We start from the raw sequence: 23,496 nt of genomic DNA on the forward strand, positions 1-23,496 counted from the left end.
TTCCCATGCCACCATATTTATCATGGTGTATATATTTTATATATGCATAATATTGTTCTTATGATCATTTATTTATGTTAAGCGGTGGCCATTACAGCAAAGTGTCGCATCTGTGGTTTCATTTATGGTGCAGAGGCAAAGTGATTATGGTATTATGAGGCAAGCGCACTCAGGGGTATTACAAAACATGAAATACAACTAAGTTGAGTAAGTTCTAATTTTCCAGGGATGTGATTATCTCATAGGAGCCACATCTTGTAGTTACCAGATGTTTCACAATAACAGTAACTCTGGACTTGCTTCACTGTTGTAACAAGACGATTTTACTGCAGAGGGAAAGATTGGCATTTTCTCTGCTGGATGAAGATGAAATTGGCAATTTAGAACAGCAGTGGAACTGAGCTATGTGGTTTACATTGATTAATCTATCTCATTAGAATATTAACCCACCAATCAGAGCTCAAACCTTGCAGTTTTCTAATCAGTGCCATATGTCTGGAGCTTAATAAACATTTTCCTTAATTCCAGCTACAATGGAGACCACATTAGAAGAGAATGATCCTTGACCCTTTCCCTAAACTGTCAAATCTTTGCAATCTAAATTTTCTGTTTTTTTGCTTAAAATATACAATGAATGACATATCAGATAATGTAAGTTAGGACTTTATTCCAAATTTCTGCACAAATATGACAGAGACAGAAATAAAAGCTATTGTGGGTGCTAATAGGTTGTCTCTTTGTCCACATAATATCAGAAATACCAAATTGGTCAAAAATAGATAATTTATTATTTGCTTTCAACAACTAAGGTCGTGATTCTGCCATCCTTATTCAAATTAAGTAGTACCTTACTATATGAAGGGGTCCTATTAACATGAATGGGGTGAGTAAGGTGGAAGAACCAGATCCTAAATAAATGCTTAGGGCTAAATTCTGATACCATACGCATGTTGTTTATACCATTACTCTGTGAACAGAGGAGAAGCAAACAGAGGAAGTTTGCCTGGGAGTTCACCTGGGGGGAGTTCCCACAGAGATTTTGCCTTTCAGGTTTCTGTGAGCAGTAAATACAACATCTGAACAGACTCTTAGAAGGATGACAATATGAATAGTGAGCGATCAGCTGTTGTGACCTGCACAGGATGTGCCATGTTTGTCTTTCTCCCAGAAGATAGAAGCTACTTCATCTTTAGGAAGTGCAAGCTGGTCTCCATATTGGAAGAGAAGGTTAAAGAACTAGAGACCCAAGTATCAACTCTTTGTTGCATCAGAGAAAATGAAGAATTTCTGGATAGAAGTCAGCATTTGGTACTGAAGGCAGAGCATGCTGAAGAATCAGAGAGGGCAGCACAGAATGGGGAAGAAAATTGGCAGCATGTGACCTCCAGAAGAAGAAAGAGGAGAACCCATGTACCCTCAGTGCAGATAGAGGTAAGAAACCATTTTCAGGCTCTCTGCACAAGAGAGTACTACTACTGTGGTTTGGAAGAGTCATCTGAGGGAAGCGATCACAAGGAGACCCCATCAACCTGAAGGGATGGGATGCATTGTCCTATGGATGGGGGTTCCACAACCACTACTCCCAAGAATAAGAGATGGTTGGTGGTGATCGGGGACTCCTTCATAATGGAGACAAAGTCATCCATCTGCTGTCCAGACCAGGAAGCTTGAGAACTCTTCTGCTTGTCTGGAGCTAAAATTCAGGATGTGATGGACTGCCTGCCAAGACTGATCAAGCCCTTGGACCGCTACCCCTTCCTACTTCTCCACGTTGGCACCAATACTACTACAAAGAATGACCTTGAGTGGGTCATTGCAGACTATGTGGCTCTGGAAAGAAGGATAAAGGAGTTTAAGGTGCAAGTTTTGTTCTCGTCCATCCTCCTTGTTGAAGGAAAAAGCCCAGGTAGGGACCAACAAATTGTGATTGCGCAGGTGGTATTGGAGAGGGGACTTTGGATTCTTCAACCATGGGATGTTGTTCCAGGAAGAAGGATTGCTAGGAAGAGATGAGATCCACCTAACAAAAAGAGGGAAGAGCATCTTCACAGGCAGGCTTGCTAACCTAGTTAAACTAGGTTAGCCAGGGGATGGAGACCTAAGCCCTGAGGCAAGTGGGGAAGTGCGATACCAGGAGGAAACACAAGGAGGAGGGTGCAACAGGGGAGGCCTCCTGATTCATACTGAGAAAGCTGGGGAAACAGCTAGTTATCTTAGGTGCCTGTACACAAACGCTAGAAGGTTGGGAAACAAGCAGGAGGAATTGGAAATCCTGGCACAGTCAAGGAATTATGATGTGATTGGAATAACAGAGACTTGGTGGGGTAGCTCACATGACTGATGCACTGTCATGGATGGCTATAAACTGTTCATGAAGGACAAGTGGAGGAGAAAGAGTAGAGGAGTTGCACTGTATGTAAGAGAGCAGTATGATTGCTCAGAGATCCAGTATGAAACTGGAGAAAAGCCTGTTGAGTCTTAAGAGGCAAGAGTGACAAGGTTGATGTCATAGTGGGTGTCTGCTATAGACCACCAGACCAGGAGGATGAGGTAGACGAGGCATTCTGTGGACAACTAACAGAAGTTTTCAGATCACAGGCCCTGGTATTCATGGGGAATTTCAATCACCTTGACATCTGCTGGGAGATCAGTTCAGCAGTTCATAGACAATACAGGAAGTTTTTGGAGAGTGTTGGGGAGAACGTCCTGGTGCAAGTGCTGAAGGAAGCAACTAGGGACCATGCTCCTCTTGACCTGCTGCTCACGAACAGGGAAGAATTGGTAGGGGAAGTAGAAGTAGGTGGCAACCTGGGCAGCAGTTACTGAGATGGTCAAGTTCAGAATCCTGACAAAAGAAATAAAGGAGAGCAGCAGAATATGACCCTAGACTTCAGAAAAGCAGACTTTGACTCCATCAGGGAACTGATGGGCAGGATCTCCTGGGAGGCTAATATGAGGAGGAAAGGAGTCAAGGAGAGCTGGCTGTATTTTAAAGAAGCTTTATTGAGGGCACAGGAACAAACCATCCCGATGTGCAGAAAAAATAGCAAATAGGGCAGGCGACCAGCTTGACTTAACAATGAAATCTTTGGTTAGCTTACACACAAAAAGGAAGTTTACAAGAAATGGAAACTTGGACAGATGACTAGGGAGAAGTATAAAAATATTGCTTGAGCATGCAGGAATGTAATCAGGAAGGCCAAAGCACAACTAGAGTTGCAGCTAACAAGGTATGTGAAGGGTAACAAGAAGCGTTTCTACAGCTGTGTTAGCAACAAGAAGACGGTCAGGGAAAGTGTGGGATCTTTACTAAATGGTGGAGGCAACGTAGTGACAGATGATGTGGAAAAAGCCAAAGTGCTCAATAGTTGTTTTTTTGCCTTGGTCTTCACAGACAAGGTCTTCTCCCAGACTGCTGCACTGGGCAGCACAGTATAGGGAGGAGGTGAGCACCCCTCAGTGGTGAAAGAATAGGTTAAGGACTATTTAGAAAAGCTGGGCATGCACAAGTCCATGGGGCTGGATACAATGCATACAAGGGTGCTGAGGGAGTTGGCTGATGTGATTGCAGAGCCATTGGCCATTACCTCTGAAAACTCCTGATGATCTTCACTAGTCCTGGACAATTGGAAAAAGGCAAATATCTTCAAAAAAGGGAAGAAGGAGAAGCCGCAGAAGTACACACAGGTCAGTCTTACCTCAGTCCCCCAAAATATCATGGAACAGGTCCCAAGGAATCCATTTTGAAGCACCTGGAGGAGAGGAAGGTGATCAAGAACAGTCAACATGGATTCACCAGTGGCAAGTCATGCCTGACTACCCGGATCCCCTTCTTTGATGAGATAACTGGCTCTGTGGATATGGGAAAAGTGGTGGAAATGATATATTTGACTTTAGCAAAGCTTTTGATTGTCAGGTTCAATAGGTAGTGATCAATAGCTCAATGTCTAGTTGGCAGCCGGTATCAAGCAGAGTGCCCCAAGGGTCAGTTTTTTGGCCAGTTTTGTTCAACATTTTCATTAATGATCAAGTTTGCAGATGACATGAAGCTGCAGGGAGAGTGTAGGGACACTGGAGTGTAGGGACATGGTCCAGAATGACCTTGACTCATTGGAGGATAAATCTGATGAGGTTCAACAACGACAAGTGAGGAATTTAGCACATAGGACAAAGAATCCCATGCACTGCTACATGCTGGGGACCAGCTGGCTAAGAAACAGTTCTGAAGAAAAGGACCTGGGATTACAGTGGTCAAAAAGTTGCATATGAGTCAACGATGTGCCCTTGTTGTCAAGAAGGCTAAAGGCATACTGGGTTGCATGAGTAGGATCATTGCCAGCAGATCAGGGGAAGTGATTATTCCCCTCTATCTGGCACTTCTGAGGCCATATCTGGAGCATTTTGTTCAGTTTTGGGTGCCCCACTACAAAAAGCTTGTGGACAAATTGGAGAGATTCCAGCAGAGGTCAATGAAAGTGATTAGAGGGCTGGGGCACATTACTTATATGGAGAGGGAGGAAACTGGATTTATTTAATCTGCAGAAGAGAAGAGTGAGAGGGGATTTGATAGCAGCTTTCCACTACCTGAAGGGTGTTTCCAAAGAGGATGGAGCTAATTTGTTCTCAGTGGTGGCAGATGATAGAAGAAGGAACAATGGTCTCAAGTTGTAATGGGGGAATTTTAGGTTGGATATTAGGAAAAACTATTTCACTAGGAGAGTGGTGAAGCACTCGACTCGGTTACCTAGGAACGTGGTGGAATCTCCATCCTTAGAGGTTTCTAGGGTCTGGCTTGACAAAGCCCTGGCTGGGATGATTTAGTTGGGATTGGTCCTACTTTGAGCAAGGAGTTGGACTAGATAAATTCCTGAGGTCTCTTCCAACCCTAATCTTCTATGATTCTATGTTGAGTAGCATCTTATTCCATGAGTAGTTCCAGTGAGAAGACACCCTCCTTTACACACCTTCAAAGCAGCTCAGAGAACAATGGGGCTGTCATAAATATAAAGGGAAGGGCAACAATCTTTATGTATGCAGTTACATAAATCCCTCCTGGCCAGAGGTACAGAATCACCTACCTGTAAGGGGTTAATCAGTTCAATTAACCGAGTTGGCACCTGATCAGAAGGACCAATGGGGAAAGAAGATACTTTCAAATTGGGAGGTGGGGGAGGTTTTGTTTGTGCTCTCTTTGTTGGTTTCTTCTTGAGACAAAGAGAGAGACCAAGCACGTAACTCAGCTCCTAAAAAGATCCTGAACTGATACATCTAAAAATTACAGAAATTGTAAGTAATAGCAAGGAAATGCATTTGTCATAAATAGATGGTTAAGGGTTAATGCCTCTTTTACCTGTGAAGGGTTAAAAAGTTCACCTAGCCCTGACCAGAGGAACCAATGGGGGAACAAGATGTTTCAAAAGGAAGGAGGGAAGTTTTTCCTTTGTTTAGAGTTTCAGTTTCAGCCGGAGTGAAAAAGATCAAGGAAACAGCCTCTTATCAGAGTAGTAAGTTTTAGAAAGGAATAAATACGTTTATGTTTATTTCTTTGTAAACTGTCTTATGCAAATAGAGGTAGAATCAAATTGGGTATTAATTTTTTTTTGTGTAACTAAATTTGTGCCTAAATTCCTCTGTGTTTTGAATCTGTTGTCTGTGAGAGTGGCTGGTATGCTAATCTCTCCCAGAGGGTTTTCTTTTACCTTTCTTTTCTTTAATTAAAAGACTTTTTCTTAATACCTGATTGATTTTTCCTTGTTTTTAGATCCAAGGGGATTGGATCTGGACTCACCAGGGATTGGTGGGAGAAAGGAGGGGGGATGGTTAACTTCTCCTTGTTTTAAGATCCAAGGGATTGGATCTGAACTCACCAGGGAACTGGTGAAGGAGTCTCTCAAGGCTACCCAGGGAGGGGAAGGTTTTGGGGGGACAAGGAGTGATCCAGACACTGAAATTCTGGATGGTGGCAGTGATACCAGATCTAAGCTAGTAATTAAGCTTAGACGTGTCTATGCAGGTCTCCACATCTGTACCCTAAAGTTCAGAGTGTGGAAGGAACCTTGACAGCATTAGATTATCTTTTGTTTTAGCTTGTGAATTTTCCCTATGCTAAGAGGGAGGTTTATCCTTGTTTTTGTAACTTTGAAGTTGAGCCTGGAGGGGAATCATCTGTGTTTTAAATCTTTTTATTTATCCTGTAAAGTTATCTTCCATCCTGATTTTGCAGGTGTGATTCTTTTACTTTAAATAAGATTCTTCTTTTAAGAACCTGATTGATTTTCAGTGTCCTAAAAACCAGTGATTTGGTCTGTGCTCACTTTGTTAACCTATTGGTTGGTATATTATTCTCAAGCCTCCTCCCCCCCAGGAAAGAGGGTGAAGAGGCTTGGGGGATATTTTGGGGGAGATACGGCTCCAAGTGGCCCCTCCCTGAATGTTTGTTTAAATCACTTGGTGGTAGCAGCAATACCGTCCAAGGACAAGGAAAGGAATTTGTGCCTTGGGGAAGTTTTTAATCTAAACTGGTGGAATATAAACTTAGGGGGTCTTTCATGTGGATCCCCACATCTGTACCCCAGAGTTCAGAATGGAGAGGGAACCCTGACGGGGTTATTACTAGGACATGCTACTTCCAGGCACTAAAGAAAATTAACAAGATTTGTTTTGCCCAGGCTGAGATCATATAGATTAAAATCTCCTAACCAGTTAAAATGGTTTCCCTGGAAAAAGTAGGAGGTAGTACATTGTCAGCTGTCAGAAACTGACATCCAGATTGACAGAGAGATGCTGGATCTCCCAACTCAGGGATGGGAATATACTGGACTTTCTGGGTTATGGATACGGAGGTTAAGCTTAGGTACAGAAGTACATGTCTAGACCTTTTATTGTGTTAAATCATTTTCCTTAAATGTTTTGTACCTATGAGGATTGAATAAATAGCGCTTTGTTTTAAATATGCTGTTCAGTGTAATTGAAAATGTACATTGTCACAGGCTCCCAAAGGGAAAATCCTACAGCCAAAACCAAGAAGGGCCTGTGTTGACAAGGTTGGGAGCTAGGTGACTGCGGACAGGAGACTCAGGCCCATAGTAGATGGACTGTATGGTTTCATCCAGAGTGAGGTGCAGGAAGCCAGTCCCATCCCAAAAATGGGTACACCCAAGAGGTACTAAAAGGGGGTCTAAATAGGGTTATTCCTTATCCGGGTTTTCTCAGGATCATTCCTTTGTCGTGGTAGCTGTACTGAGAAGAGTACTCAGTACACACAACCGGAAGTCCAGATTTATGGGCTCAAGTTCATCCCAGATGTCCCTTTTTTTTGTAACTCAGAGGTGGCAACCCTAGGTCTAATGCTCGAATTGTCCTGTAGCACTGACAGGTGTTATTCAGTGTGAGTAAGGGGATCATAATTTATCCTTGCCTCAGGAAAAGTTGCTAACTGTTGAAATAACTATGTCCCAGTTTAGCTAGAAAGATCCCATATAAACTGTATACAGTTGAACCAGATTAATAGTGAAATTGCTTCAGAGCATTTTGGTGAATTTTCATTCTCCTAACAGAAAAGCTTCCTTCCACAGATAGAAATTTCACTCTCCTATAATCAGATCCTACTGTGCTAATACCAAGGAAACACAATAATTATCACCTTTCAGATAAAAGATAATCATTGCCTTCCAAAGAGTTATCACCTATCTGTCCTTTTCTGCTCTTATCGAGGAGATAAGGAGTTTTTAGCCTGGTGTAGTGGCAATGGGGAATCCCTGGCTCCTGGTCTTGCTGCAGCTCAGTCCTACAAGACAAAAGTTGTTCCCCACTGGAATTTGAGATATGACCTTACAGAGCCACCTCCCCACCTGCTTCACTGAGCTGTCAGGGCACCACCACTGAAGGGGTAAAACAAAGGTCTTGTCAACACTCCTGGTGACAAGAGGAGGATCTTTCTCCAGGTCATGTTACTGTGTTGTTGGTAAACACATTTGTGTGCAGGGAGAAGAAGTGGGGAATCGGTCTCAATATAAAAAGGCTGTTTATATAAAGGCATCACATCATTCAGTCTCATTTCAGGAGAGGGACCACAACAACCCTTTATCACATATATAGAAATAATGGGCAGCAATGTAGTGACATTTTATGTTTCTGTGTTTTAAAAATTACCATTCAGAGGGAAACAAAATGCATAGTTGAGGTTAGATAATTTTTTTGGCTTAGGAGGCAAAGCTGTCACTTTCCCGTTGCAGTACTTTACAGCCTTTGTTTTAAATGAATTATAGAAGGAATACAAAAAGTATTCACTTACCATAAGTACTCCCTCACATGAGTTCCATAACAATAGTACAAATCAAAGGTTGGCATCCTAGCAGTAAGGAGAGAGTATTTTGATAACAGTATTGTCATTAACCTTAGCCCTAGGGTAAATGCTTCAGAAAAAAGATTTGATAATAGCCCGTTATTTTTGTACATTCATTGGAAGCATGTAAATCAAAGACTGAAATAGAGAGAGAAAAAACATTTAGCACTGGCTAACTTCCCTGAAATGAGAGAGTGTGATCCTGATGTGAGAAAGTAAAGGAATCAGCCTCCTAAAACTGAGAATTGTTTGCTCAGTAATCTACAGAGAGATTATTTACTGGATATTTCAAGAGTGGCAAAGAACCAGGAATTTAAAAAGATTATAAATAACACTATGAGAGGAAAGCAGGGATGCAAAGTGTGTATATACTATTGGCTTAGATCCTCAACCTGTACAAATCAGTGTAGCTCAATCCACTGTAGTGGAGCCACAACAATTTTTATTGACTAAGGGTTTGGCCTATTGCTGTGTTTTAATTATTTCGAAATGGTTTACTGTTTATTATGAAAGTTTTGAAATGCATTCTGGTTGATTACTTTGAAATCATAGACTCACAGAACTGGAAGGGACCTCGAGAGGTCATCTAGTCCAGTCCCCTGCACTCAAGGAGGACTAAGTATTATTTAGATCATCCCTGACAGGTGTTTGTCTAACCTGCTCTTAAAAACCCCAATGATGGAGATTCCTCAACTTCCCTGGGCAATTTATTCCAGTGCTTAACACTCTGACAGTTAGGAAGCTTTTCCTAATGTCCAGCCTAAACCTCCCTTGCCGCAATTTAAGCCCATTGCTTCCTGTCCTATCCTCAGAAGTTAAGAACAATTTCTCTCCCTCTTCCTTGTAACAACCTTTTATGTACTTGAAAACTGTTATCATGTCCTCTCTCAGTCTTCTCTTCTCTAGACTAGACAAACTCATTTTTTTCAATCTTCCCTCTTAGGTCATGTTTTCTAGACCTTTAATCATTTTTTGTTGCTCTTCTCTTGACTTTCTCCAATTTGTCCACATCTTTCCTGAAATATGGCACCCAGAACTGGACACAATACTCCAGTTGATGTTTGCTTTTTTGCGACAGTGTCACACTGTTGACTAATATTTAGCTTGTGATCCACTATGACCCCCAGATTCCTTTCCACAGTACTCCTTCCTAAGCAGTCATTTCCCATTTTGTATGTGTGCAACTAATTTGTTCCTTCCTAAGTGGAGTACTTTGCATTTGTCCTTATTGAATGTCATCCAATTTACTTCAGACCATTTCTCCAGTTTGTCCAGATCATTTTGAATTTTAATCCTCTCCTCCAAAGCACTTGCTCCCCTTCCAGTTGGTATCATCCACAAACTTTATAAGTGTACTTTCTATGCCATTATCTAAATCATTGATGAAGATATTGAACAGAACCGTACCCAGAGCCGATCCCTGCGTGACCCCACTAGTTATGCCCTTTCAGCGTGACTGTGATAACTACTCTCTGGGAATGATTTTCCAACCAGTTATGCACCCACCTTATAGTAGCTCCATCTAGGTTGTATTTCCCTAGTTTGTTTATGAGAAGGTCATACAAGACAGTATCAAAAGCCTTATTAAAGTAAAGATATACCACATCTACCACTCCCCCCCCTATCCACAAGGCTTGTTACCCTGTCAAAGAAAGCTGTCAGTTTGGTTTGACATGATTTGTTCTTGACAAATCCATGCTGACTGTTACTTATCACCTAATTATCTTCTAGGTGTTTGCAAATTGATTTCTTAATTATTTGTTCCATTATCTTTCTGGGTCCAGAAGTTAAGCTGACTGGTCTGTAATTTCCCAGGTTGTCCTTATTTCCTTTTTTATAGATTGGCACTAGATTTGCCCTTTTCCAGTCTTCTGGAATGTCTCCCATCTTCCATGACTTTTCAAATATAACTAATGATTCAGATATCTCCTCAGTCAGCTGCTTGAGTATTCTGGGATGCATTTCATCTAATATGCTGAATTGGTTATTATGCCCTGAGAACCTGTACTGTTTCTACTTTAATTCAAACTTGAAATTAAATGTTTTGAATTGTTTCTAATCACTGTGTTCTACCATAAGAACATAAGAACGGCCATACTGGGTCAGACCAAAGGTCCATCTAGCCCAGTATCTGTCTATCGACAGTGGCCATTGCTAGCTAGGTGCCCCAGAGGGAGTAAACCTAACAGGCAATGATCAAATCATCTCTCTCCTGCCATCCATCTCCATCCTCTGATGAACAGAGGCTAGTGACACCATTCTTTACCCATCCTGGCTAATAGCCATTTATGGACTTAACCATCATGAATTTATCCAGTTCTCTTTTAAACACTGTTATAGTCCTAGCCTTCACAACCTCCTCAGGTAAGGAGTTTCATAATTTGACTGTGTGCTGCGTGAAGAAGAACTTCCTTTTATTTGTTTTAAACCTGCTGCCTATTAATTTCATTTGGTGACCCCTAGTTCTTGTATTATGGGTATAAGCAAATAACTTTTCCTTATCCACTTTCTCAACATCACTCATGATTTTATATACCTCTATCATATCCCCCCCTTAGTCTCCTCTTTTCCAAGCTGAAGAGTCCTAGCTTCTTTAATCTGTCCTCATATCGGACCCTCTCCAAACCCCTAATCATTTTAGTTGCCCTTTTTTGAACCTTTTCTAGTGCTAGAATATCTTTTTTTGAGGTGAGGAGATCACATCTGTACACAGTATTCGAGATATGGGAGTACCATGGATTTATATAAGGGCAATAATATATTCTCAGTCTTATTCTCTATCCCCTTTTTAATGATTCCTAACATCCTGTTTGCTTTTTTGACCGCCTCTGCACACTGCGTGGACATCTTCAGAGAACTATCCACGATGACTCCAAGATCTTTTTCCTGACTCGTTGTAGCTAAATTAGCCCCCATCATATTGTATGTATAGTTGGGGTTATTTTTTCCAATGTGCATTACTTTACATTTATCCACATTAAATTTCATTTGCCATTTTGTTGCCCAATCTCTTAGTTTTGTGAAATCTTTTTGAAGTAATGGTGTGTATTTTCTCTTTTAATGTTTAATTAGTAGTAATAAAGTAGAACATAGTTTACATGCTCTGTAGTCCTTTAAACTGAAGTAATACTACTTAGTATGGGTTTGGGGCCCTTCATATAGTGATACATCTTTCCAAAAATCTACTTCGAGATTTTGTCCAATTTCAAGTTAGGTGGCCCCATATAAATGCTCAGCTGGTATGAAGTACTGTAATTCAGATGAAGTCAGTGGAGGTACATTAGTTTACACTAGCTCAGGATATAATCCAATAGCATTAATATCCACATTTTTGTGTATGTTCTGGCTGTTTTGTACCATTCTGGTAATGCAGAGCAGCAGTAATAACCAGGTAGTTAAACTGGGTTTATGGCTACTTAGAGATGCTGGTGTGGTGCAAAGCAGCCGGAGAATAGAGATGTATCTGGCCATAAATAGTAACAGAGTTAAGTAACAACAGCAAACAATGCTATTTTTGTATGAAAAACCTTTCAAACAATATGTTTAAAGTATTACAGCAGTAGTATTATAAATTCTGTAAAGACAACTCTGTTTTTGTTGTTATTTGGAATCAGTGCTTTCCCAGGTATGCTATGTAAAATACATTAGAATAGGTTGTACTAATATATATGAGCCCGATTGTGACCCATGCTGTACATCCACCCAGAGGAATAACAGGGCATGAGATGCCACATTCCTTCTTTACACCAGCTACCCTTACTGCGGAAGCCACGCAGAGAGATGAATAGCCTCTGCATAATTGTCTCCCCTCATCTCTCCACATGAGCATATGAGCAGGGATCTGACGAAGTGGGCATGCATCCGACGAAGTGGGTATTCACCCATGAAAGCTCATGCTCCAATACGTCTGTTAGTCTATAAGGTGCCAGAGGACTCTTTGCTGCTTTTATGAGCAGGGAGTGGGTAGGAAGCATTCAAGAATGTACCCAACCTATCTTCCATCCTCTGATACACCAGGCAATAGGAGCCACATACATTTTTAGGTGTCTGGCACAGGATATATCTTCCTTGGAGCTAGAGGAAACCTGGCTGGCCACTATATGCAACTAGCAGTACTGTGATTCTTTACAGTCCTCCACAGGCACTGGCTTCCTCCAGGCCCCAGGGGTGCTCAACTCCCTGCTTCACCCTAGGCCCTGCCTCCACCCGCCTCTTTCCCCCAAGCAGCCACACTTCTTCCCACCCGTTTCCACCCCTTCCCCCAAGCACACCCCATCCCCAAGCCTCCCTTCTCCCCCCACATTGTCTCCTGCATGCCACAGAACAGCTGATCGCGGCAGGTGGAAAGTGCTGGGAGGGAGAGGGAGGAGTTGATTTGCAGGAGGCACTGCGGGGGTGGGGGGAGCTGGCTGCCAGTGAGTGCTAAGCACCCACTAATTTTTTTCCCATGTGTGCTCCAGCCTTCAGTCCTCATCACTCTCTACATAGGGATATGAGGGACTGTGGCCCAGTGAACAGGGCATCACTCCAAGAATCCAGAGATCCATCTAGTCCCAGCATTTCCATAGACTTACTGCTTCTCAATCTTTTCTTGGGGCAGGATAGCCGTGCACTGCCATGTATGTGGGGTTTGGGCAAAGCCACAATTGACCCCTTAGAGAGGTGACATTAGTTTAAATGAAATTTGTTGCACAAAGAAAATAATATTAACTGTAGTTATTGTATTTGCCATTTTGATACAATATGGCTCAAAAATCTAATCCATTTCCTGGGATGTGCAAACTCTCAGTTCTCTCATTTCATACAGCTTGGCAGCTACATGTGTGACATTTTTGACAGTGTAAAATAGGTTTCTGATTTAACTTTCATGAGACATGCACAGTTCCTCCTCATCTTAGTTATCTAAACTGCACAAAAAGCATGATGCCTTGTGCTTACTTATTTAGATTTATGCAAATACTAATAAAAAGGGAAAGCCAAGGACTTGGATCAGGGTTTTCCTTCCTAGGTCTGCCTCTCAATTACTGTATGACCTTGGTCAGTTCACTTAACTGCTTGGTGGCTCAGTTTGGTCTTTTTTAATGGGCATAATAATCCCTATCTAATCATAGTTCAGCTGCGAGGGTTAATGTATATTTTAAAGCATTTTGATAACCTCTTATGAAATACATGATGTAACTGAAAAGTGGCACCATCTCACATCTACTGTTCTGCATAATCATGTTTGTTTCCCATCATAGTCTGGGAAACCCTGAGCAGCTATTTAGGTATACTTAGGTATGGCTACTAATGCAGTGGATTGCTGGTATTTTTCTAAATGGCCTTCCCCTGTTATACACTTTAGATATGGTCCCATCTACACTTCAGAAAAAAACTATGTCAGACCTCATTTACATCACAACTATCTTGCTATAGCCACAATCTCCAGCAAGGACAAAACATAGTCAGTGTTCCCTCTAATTTTTTATGTCCATGTGCAGAATGAATTTTGTTATGTGCACCAATATACAGGTGATAAGTTCATGTGGTGAGGGTGTGGCTGAGGGGTTCAGAGTGTGCAAAGGGGCTCAGGGTCAGAGGGTTGGGGTGCAGGTGGGGTGAGGGCTCTGGCTGGGGGTGAAATTCTGGGGTGGGGTTGAGGATGAGGGGTTCAGGGTGCTGGCTACCCCGTGGCTGCGGTTGGGAGAGAGAACTCCCCCCAGCTCTCTTTCACCACAAGAGCTCTAGGGCAAGGGAGAGGTGCCTCTCCCTGGCCATGGCAGCTCCAGTGGGGCTGGGCTGGGGAAGGGGCTCCTTTCCCCCAGCTGCGGCAAGTCTGGGGAAGGTCCATGCTGGGGCTGGCATGGAGGGGAACCTCTCCTGGCTGTGGCAGGTCCAAGATGGGGGAGAGGCATCTCTCCCCGCTGCAACCCTGAGCCCCTGCACAGGGCTTAATAGGCAGCTGGGTGGCCGCGACACTTAGAGTGAACTTAGAATAGTACATGAACTTCTGTGGGGCAGATCCTCAGATGATGTTAACCAATTTATTGCTTTTCCATTCAGTGGAGCTATGCTGATTTATACATGCTGAGGATCTGACCCAGCATGTCAACAAAAAGATATAGCTATTTCAAACATCAGATTCCAACAGAGAGAACCTGGGTATGTCATCCAATCAAATTCCTTGTCCTCAAAAAAGTGGGAATTTATTCCTTTCCATATAGGCCTACTGTGATTTTTCCATCACGGGTACTGCTATATAATAACTCCAGAATGAAGTGTGCACCAGGCATAAAGTCCATGATCTTTTTATCCTTTTGATTTTATAAGGGTAATGGGATAATATATGCCTGAATTTCTGACAATTATAATGCTTATTTCTTCCTTGTTAGAGTAATCAGTTCACCTTTCAATCCCTCTTATATTGTAAGGGTATTAAAAGGGCTTACATATGACATGGAAAGTGCTTGCAATTCTTTTAAATTTATGTCAGAAACTAGGAGCTCAGGTTTTCAGTTCTGTAAGGGGAAGAGAAGGAAAAAGTAGAGGCTACTTATCAATTCCATAGCCCATTTTCTAATATATATAAACAAATGTGATTAGCAAAAGCCTCCTTCACTTTCAGACTGCCAAGAGGAGCTTCAACACTGTCACAGTTTCAGAGTAACATGACTATATTTTCCCCACTGTGATCACAATTTACCACACAGCTCTTTTTAAGTAAGTACATTTATTCTTAAGCATTACAGAGGAAACATATAAAAACAATAAAAGAACGTAGCATGGTCACCCCCACTCCAACATAGGGTTCTGGTAGGTGTCTGTCCTTCAAACCCACCAAGTACGTTTTCCCTCTATTAGTCTTTAGATCAGGAACTAGAATGAAGGTCCTTAGTCAATTGAAACTCATGCTATTTATCCAAAAGTCCTTTCTTTGTCTATTGGTTTCTGGAGAATCTAGTTTGAACCAGAAGAAGAGAAGCAGTGCCTTTCTGGAGGTGTTATAGCAGGAGTTATTTGCCTTAACCATCTCCTACTGTTTTCACTTCCTGGAGAAGCTGTGGTAACCCTCCCCTGTGGAGTGCATACAGTCCCTGGCACACAATGAAACAGAAACCATTCATACACTTAATACAATATGGTCACCCAAATATATTGCAGGACGTTTCCCTGTCACATCTACAACATTGCAGAGGATTCTGAAAGTGTACTAGAGTTGCTGCAGAAGTGCCACAAGAAAACATTGTTCTCCAACATGTAGCAAAAATAAATAAATAAATAAAATAAAATAAACATGTCAATCAACAAAGTACATGTCAGATGTTGCTCCAGTCTCTGAATGGGTTCCCCAGCTCCACAAATCTAACAATGAACTTCTTTTAATACATTGCTGTAGAATTATTAAAAGCAACCTAATGAAACTCTTTCAGTGAGAACATCCCTACAAAGAACCTACTAAAATGATACACTAATTGTAGCTCATATACTTACTGTTCTTCAATCCTTTGAATTCTATACAGAGACAGGCCAACTGTTAGGTAAATAAAGCAAGTCCTCACTCACCTCTCCAGCACCCGAGTTCGTGCGGAGTTGGTATGGGGCACACAATTCTGTCAGAGACCAGACACCAATGCGTTGATCAACGGGCTCACACTATCCTTAGCTCTAAAAGCTTTAGATTAAGTGTGGCCCCTTTATTAGGGATGAGCATCAATATTTATACACAGAAGTAAACAAAGTGATTTAACAAAAGATAATGGTCATGCATAATCAATCAAGATTTTACAGGAAAAGCAAGTTTAACAAGTAAATGCATAGAGATAAAGGCTAATGGCTACTTAATAAAGGGGGTGTCATGAGTAGTTTGCAGGTCAGTGCTTTGTTCGATAAAGGGTTCAGAAAGGATTATGCAGAGACGGCCAGTCTGGGTGTGTTTTGGCTCCCCAAAGTTCACCAAAAGTTTAGACCCAACATTCCTCCATTTGTAGCTTTGAGATAACTATTAATCAAAAAGCTACACCCTATTTCAAGATTTCAAGGGCCGCTTGGCAATTTCAGCCTGGGCCAATTCGAAGAGAGTAAGGCTTTTAGCTGAAGTGGGAAAAGAATAAACTGACTTACATGAGTTTATGAGGGAGGGGACACACTGAATACAGCAACACAGTATTATAAGGACTACTATGGCCCCAACACCACCCACCAAGAGTTTTTTAACCCACCCAAATCCAGGCAGCCAATTCCATAAGGCTCCCCACCAATCATAAGGTGGCTGGCCAGAGGAGTAGTTTTTAGCCATTTCCCTTAGGTGTTTGGTACGTTGAAAAGTGTCAGAGTAGGTGTCATTTACAAAAACACAGCATTCTTCATAAGCAGAAAATAAACTAAAAAAGCATAAAAAAATTATACAGTTGTCAGAATAAAGGGTCCTCTCATTTTTTTTGAGTCAATTTAAGTCTAATGTCTGAGAGAGGTAAGCTGGTCCACTGGTCGAAGGCAGTGTCCTCAGTGGTGACAAGAGCTGCTGGTCCGTCACTGTGGTCCACTACGGCTGGCTTGACGTGGGAGTGGTGGATCCAAGATTTGCGTCCTTCCAGGAACACTGCAGTCTGGGTTGTTAAAAGAACCTGGTGGGGTCCAGTAAACCTTGGCTGGAGGGTGTCGTCACGAACGAACTTTTTGGCCCAGACGAAGTCCCCTGGTTGGAACGGGTGGATTTGTTCCTCCAGCGGCACGGTCTGGGAAAACTGCGAGGCTTTCCAAAGGGTACGAAGGCGAGCCTGTAGGGAGAGAAACTGACACGCGGTCATATGATCCCCTCCCAATAGTGAAACATCAGCACGTGGTAGTGCCCCGCCTTTGAAAGGGGGGTGTCCATAGAGCAGTTCAAAGGGGGATAATCCCAATGCGCGGGTTGGGTGAGTACGAAGGTGAAACAGGACCGAGGGAAGTACCTGAGGCCACTTTAATCCTGTTTCCTGACAGTATTTAGCCAATGTAAACTTAAGTTCCCTATTCATACGCTCAACTTTCCCGCTAGACTGGGGGTGGTAGGGTGTATGAAAGGAGTGTGAAATGCCCAGTCCTTGTTCTAAACGGCCAAGGACATGACCAGTAAAGTGAGGTCCGCGATCTGAGTCGAGCACAAGAGGGATGCCAAAACGGGGTACAATGTCTCTAAGGAGAATTTTTGCCACTGTGGCAGCAGTACAATTAGCAGTAGGAAAAGCTTCGACCCAGGAAGTCAGAGGGCAAACCAAAACAAGGAGGTGCTTTTTTCCAAAAGCCTTTGGCATATCTGCAAAGTCAATTTGAAGATGTTGAAATGGAGCAGCAGGCGGAGGTCTTCCACCCTTAATTTTGTTAAGAGGCGGAGCAGGTCTATTACGCTGACATGTGCTGCATGCTTTCACTATTGATAGGCAATAGGGTTGAATGCCTGGAGCATACCAAAAGCGAGCGATGGTGTCCACGAGGGCGTGCGTGCCGTAGTGACCCCCTTTATCATGGTGCCAGCGAACTGCCACGGGGTATGTGGAGCGAGGGAGGCAGGCTCGGCCATCTGGCATAAGCCAGGTCCCTTTGACCAGAGTGGCCCCGAGGCTTTCCCACGATTGTAGTTCAGCAGCGGGTACTGGTACGGGGTGCGGTGGAGTAAAGGAGGAGGTTGCAATAGCCAATGTGGGCATGGCTAAAGGTAAGGTGGCAGCCTTCTTGGCGGAGGCGTCAGCCAGGGCATTCCCACGGGTAACGGGGCTACTATCTTTAGTATGGGCCCGGCAGTGAACTATAGCCAGGACAGAGGGTTTTTGGAGGGCGTCCAAAAGCTTGTGGATGAGGGGGAGGTGCTGAATGGGTTTACCGGCAGCTGTCTGGAAACCTCGAAACTTCCAGAGGTGGATATGACAATGCACAACTCCAAAAGCATATTTGCTATCAGTAAAAATGGTAACGGTCTTACCAGCGGCCAACTGGCAAGCTCGGGCCAGGGCATAGAGTTCAGCGGCTTGGGCTCCCCAGTTGCCTGGCAGTGAGGCGGCCTCTTGAATGTCCCATTCAGAGGTGACAGCATAACCAGTGAAACGCTTGCCATCAACATAGAAGGAGCTTCCGTCCGAGAAGAGGATGCAATCGGGGTTGTCCAGTGGCACGTCAAACAGGTTGTCTCTTATCTGTAAGATGCTGTAAACTACTTCCACACAGTCGTGCTGATCCTGGAGGACTGGCAGGTCAGGAAGCAAGGTAGCTGGATTAAGGGGTCCACACCTTTCAAAAATTAGGTTAGTGTCTTCTAAGAGTTTGGCCTCTAGCTGTTGCTGACGATGGGCCGAAAAGACTTGGGTTGTGCCCCTACGCAGAAGGGCTGACAAGGCATGAGAGGTCCAAACCGTGGTAAAATGACCCAGGGTTAGGCTCTTTGCCTTTGTGATCAGCAGGGCAGCTGCTGCCAGAGTCCGGGTGCAGGATGGGGTTCCCTGAGCGACAGGGTCGATTTGCTGAGAGTAAAAAGCAAGCGGGAAATGGTGGGGCCCGCTCAGCTGGGTAAGGACACCACTAGCAATTCCGCCCCTCTCGTGGACAAAAAGGTGAAAGGGTTTGCTGTAATTGGGGGGGCGGAAAGACATGGAGGAGGCCACACTGTCCTTGAGTAACTGAAAGGCTTGAATAGTGTCCGGGGACCACTGCAAAGGGTCAGGAGCAAGGTTAGCAGTGAGTCGGTGGAGCGGTTTGCTTAACTCCCCGCAGGACGGCAACCAGGGGCGACAGAAGCCAATTAATCCTAAGAAACCTCGAAGTTGTTTCTTGGTGTTCGGTAGAGGGCAGTTTTGAATAGTCTTTATGCGGGCTGGGTCCATCTGTCTTCCCTCTGGGGTTAACAGGAAGCCCAGATATCGGACCTTCTGTGAGACCCACTGAATCTTTTTAGGGTCTACCTTGTGGCCTCTGGTGTGTAGGTATAATAAAAGTGCCTTACCATCGATGCGGAGGGCAGCTTCTTCGCGATTACCTAATAGGATGTCATCTACGTATAGGACCAATGTGGATCCCTGCGGACTGGTGAAACCTTCCAAGTCGTGGCGGAGGCACTGGCTGAAAATCGTGGGGCTGTCTCTGTAGCCTTGAGGAAGTCGTTGCCAGACATAACTTTGTCCCTCCCAGGTGAAACCAAAGAGATACTGAGAGTCTGGGTGCACAGGAATGCTGAAAAAAGCTGATTTTAAGTCAATAACAGTGAACCACTCAGCATTCCAGGGGATTTGGCTGATGATAGTAGCTGGGTCAGGAACTACTGCATGAAGAGGGACCACATACTGATTAACAACTCGTAGATCCTGTACAAAGCGTCAACGAACAGGGTCTCCGTCCTTTTTAGGAGGCTTTTTGACAGGCAGTATAGGGGTGTTACAGGGAGTGCGCTGAGGGCGGACTAGCTTTTGTGCAATGAATCCCTCGATAATGGGGCGGATGCCCTCCCGGGCTTCCAGCGACAGGGGGTATTGAGGGACTGACGGGGGGGTTAAGGAAGGCTTCACCTGAATCCTTACGGGCTCTGCCGAAAGGAGCAGGCCAACATCAGTGTCAGAAATTCCCCAGAGGGTTGAAGGCAAGTCAGTGAGGTCAGGGGAGAGAGAGGGGGGTGTTTCCCAATTACCCTGAGTAGGGGCCGAATCTCCTAACACTGTCATCAATAATCCTACCCCTTCAGGAGTGCAGGTTAAAGTAGCCTCAAGCTTACAGAGTAAATCCCGGCCCATCAAAGGGATCGGACAAGCTGGGGAAAAAAGAAAACGGTGAGGAAAACATTTATCAGCATAAATAACATTCAAAGGCAAAGTGAGTCCCAGAGACTGTGGGTTGCCCTCCACCCCAGTCGCAGTTTTAACCTCAGAGGATAGCCAGGGAGAGGGGGCATGATGTAAAAGAGAGAAAGTAGCCCCAGTATCAATGAGGAAAGAGACAGGCAGTCCCTGGACTGAAAGGGTTAAACGAGGCTCTTTGCTGGGAGGGGAGAAAGTGAGAAAGGAGCCGGCTAAAGACATTAAGGAAATAAGACCATCACATTGTTTGTCTTCGCCCCCGGGGTACCGTCATTGAGGAGGCTGAGTTTGCTGCGGCTGCTGCTGTTTCCCGTAGTTGATCCAGGCCTGGGGAATGGGCTGAGCTGGTGGTGCACCTGTAAAGGCATCTCTCTAACTATACTTTTATTACTCGCAAGAGATTTGACGGGGACATCCTCTGGGCTATCCTCAGGGGGGGGGCATGCACCCTGCTGTATCTGTTTGGACATTAGCCTAGTAACTACTCCTCCCGAGGTTTGCCCCTCCATTTCCTCCTCATCCTTCTGCAGAAATTCCAATTTGGGATTTTGCAGATTCCCCTCTGCTACATGGAGAGAGTCCCCCTGCGGAGGAATAGGGGCAGGTGCAGAGGGGACCAGCTGACGAGTCAAAACACGCCGTGGTCTACACCCTTCATCGAAATAACCTGGAGGGGGTTCACTCTCGGGAGAGTACCTGACTGCCATAATTTTTAAAGATTTCCACAGCTCTGCTGCTGTGTCCCAACAAAACCAGTAACATAACTGTCCCGGATGGTCTTTTTCGATCTGGCTCTTTACTCCTCTTAAGGCAGCCTGTTCGAAAGAGCCATACGAAGGCCACCTCATCTCCGGGTCGGCCAATACCGCGGTATACCCAGTCCAATTCCTTACACACAGTGTGTACAACTTCTTCCTAGACATTCCTGTCTGTACTGGGAGTTTCCCTTCGTTCCATAACTTATTTACAATCCCCAACGGACTCTCAAGAGGCACGCTAGTCCCTTGACCCATGGTGTCTGACAGGAGCCCTCCAACTGGCGTTTACCCTGCTGTCCAATACACGACCCCTCAATATTGAATTGGCTGGGAGAAATCTCCTGTGGCGCCTTGCCAATTCATATATGAGTGGTCTGACCACTGGACAGAGGTACCGCACCAGAAGGAATCCCGGACGAGCCCCCAAATTGTTAGGTAAATAAAGCAAGTCCTCACTCACCTCTCCAGCACCCGAGTTCGTGCGGAGTTGGTATGGGGCACACAATTCTGTCAGAGACCAGACACCAATGCGTTGATCAACGGGCTCACACTATCCTTAGCTCTAAAAGCTTTAGATTAAGTGTGGCCCCTTTATTAGGGATGAGCATCAATATTTATACACAGAAGTAAACAAAGTGATTTAACAAAAGATAATGGTCATGCATAATCAATCAAGATTTTACAGGAAAAGCAAGTTTAACAAGTAAATGCATAGAGATAAAGGCTAATGGCTACTTAATAAAGGGGGTGTCATGAGTAGTTTGCAGGTCAGTGCTTTGTTCGATAAAGGGTTCAGAAAGGATTATGCAGAGACGGCCAGTCTGGGTGTGTTTTGGCTCCCCAAAGTTCACCAAAAGTTTAGACCCAACACAACCAAAACCAAAATTTACAATTCAACAGCTGTGGAACATGTATGACCTAAAACTGTAAGCAAAGTTGCCAAGGGAACAATTCAGTTTGATTGATATAGTTTATATTTTCCTCAAATAAAGAAGCAAATAATTCAGCTTGAATAAGTGTATGCATGAAAAGGGCATGAAAAGACAGATGATAAACAAGGAAACACAAATCTTCATACAGGTCAAATATTCAAGGATATAGATGAAGGACGGCTATTCATGACACTAACAGGCAAAGGTATTACACAGGAGGAAATGAGATACTGTGGAAAATGAGATTTGTATACATCAAGGTACTGAAATGGCTTTTAAGAACTGAAGTGGTAGAAACTTTTATGACAGTCAATCTGCTTTATGTTAGGGTTTTGTCTGATGGCCATTTACCTACAGGTAGAATTTTCAAAGGGCCTCTTTTGGGTGCTTGGTAGATGATTTGGAAGCTCAAGTTTTGGTCACTTAGACAAAAATGAGAATTGTCAAATCAGAATGTGGATGGAACTTCTTTTGAAGATCTGTCCTCATTCTTGGGTGGCCATGCTGTCTGGGTGCTCATGTTCAGCTAGATGCCCAGCCACTGGAATTTTCTTTTATATAATTGCTATGCTTTTCAGGCACTCAAAAATCTTCTCTGCTAACACAAAGCCCAAGCTAAGAGCTTGGCTTGTAAATTCTGTGAGTGATAATAGCAGGATACAGGAGTCATGGCATTATAACAGGTATCTAGCCACCACAGCTGTGAAACCATCTTTGTATCATACAGTCATAATCATGGAATAAGTCAGTTTTCAATTTTCATTGGTTGCATTGTCTATCTGCCCAGTGGGAAAAGTGTGTAATGCAGATGGAAAATTTTCCATGGCTAGATCTGGGCGAATAGTTTATTTTATGGTCAGTGGTAGTTCCAATAAAAAAATAAATACACATTATATAGATATAGATATAGTGATTCTTTTTTGGAATTTTAATTCAATAAAAAATCCATTACATATCTGTTCAAAAGCAAGTATTTGAATCTTGATCTTCCACATCTCTGGTGAATGTCTTAAGGACTTGGTGGAAGCATTTCTTTGGTTTGGTTTCATTTGGTTTTGTTTGGGGTTTTTTGGTAGGGGAGAGTAGTAAAACCACTATGACCTTCTCCTCCTCTTCTTCTCTGGCCATTTCATGAATGGCTGAAATTATTTGGGTCAACTTTGCTAATAGTTTCAGGTCAACTGAAACTGCATTTTTGGTTGAATAATCTATTTGCCCAACAAAAAATATTGTCCTTCTCTATCCATGGCATAGAATTCCTGCAGACTTTGGTGTTGCCGTTGCCTATTCATAAGTGGAACTGCAGATTTGTCATGAGTGAAAATATCATGGATACCATGATTTTTCTGTTTGTCTATGAATATTTCACCTGTCCATGGTTTTCCCCAAGAGTGGATCACCCATTTAGTGTGGAGAACGAGCAAGCCCACCAAGGGAGGCTGGAGCAAGCCTGTCTTGCACTCATCAGTTCATAGTGCCCCTTTGTCCCCCTGTCATGATGGGGAGTAGGTGGGCCAAAGTTAAACAGACCTTAACCTCCCACCCAGGGGTCTCAGACAATTTGGGCACAACCAAACACAGGTTTTCAGAATCACTAGGGATCTCAACTTAGGGCCCTGATTTTGAAAGATGTTTTTAGGTGCAGACAGGCATTTAGTGGGATTTTC

The sequence above is a fragment of the Gopherus flavomarginatus genome, chromosome 1 (assembly GCF_025201925.1).
Source record: "Gopherus flavomarginatus isolate rGopFla2 chromosome 1, rGopFla2.mat.asm, whole genome shotgun sequence".
In the NCBI taxonomy this organism is placed as follows: domain Eukaryota; kingdom Metazoa; phylum Chordata; order Testudines; family Testudinidae; genus Gopherus; species Gopherus flavomarginatus.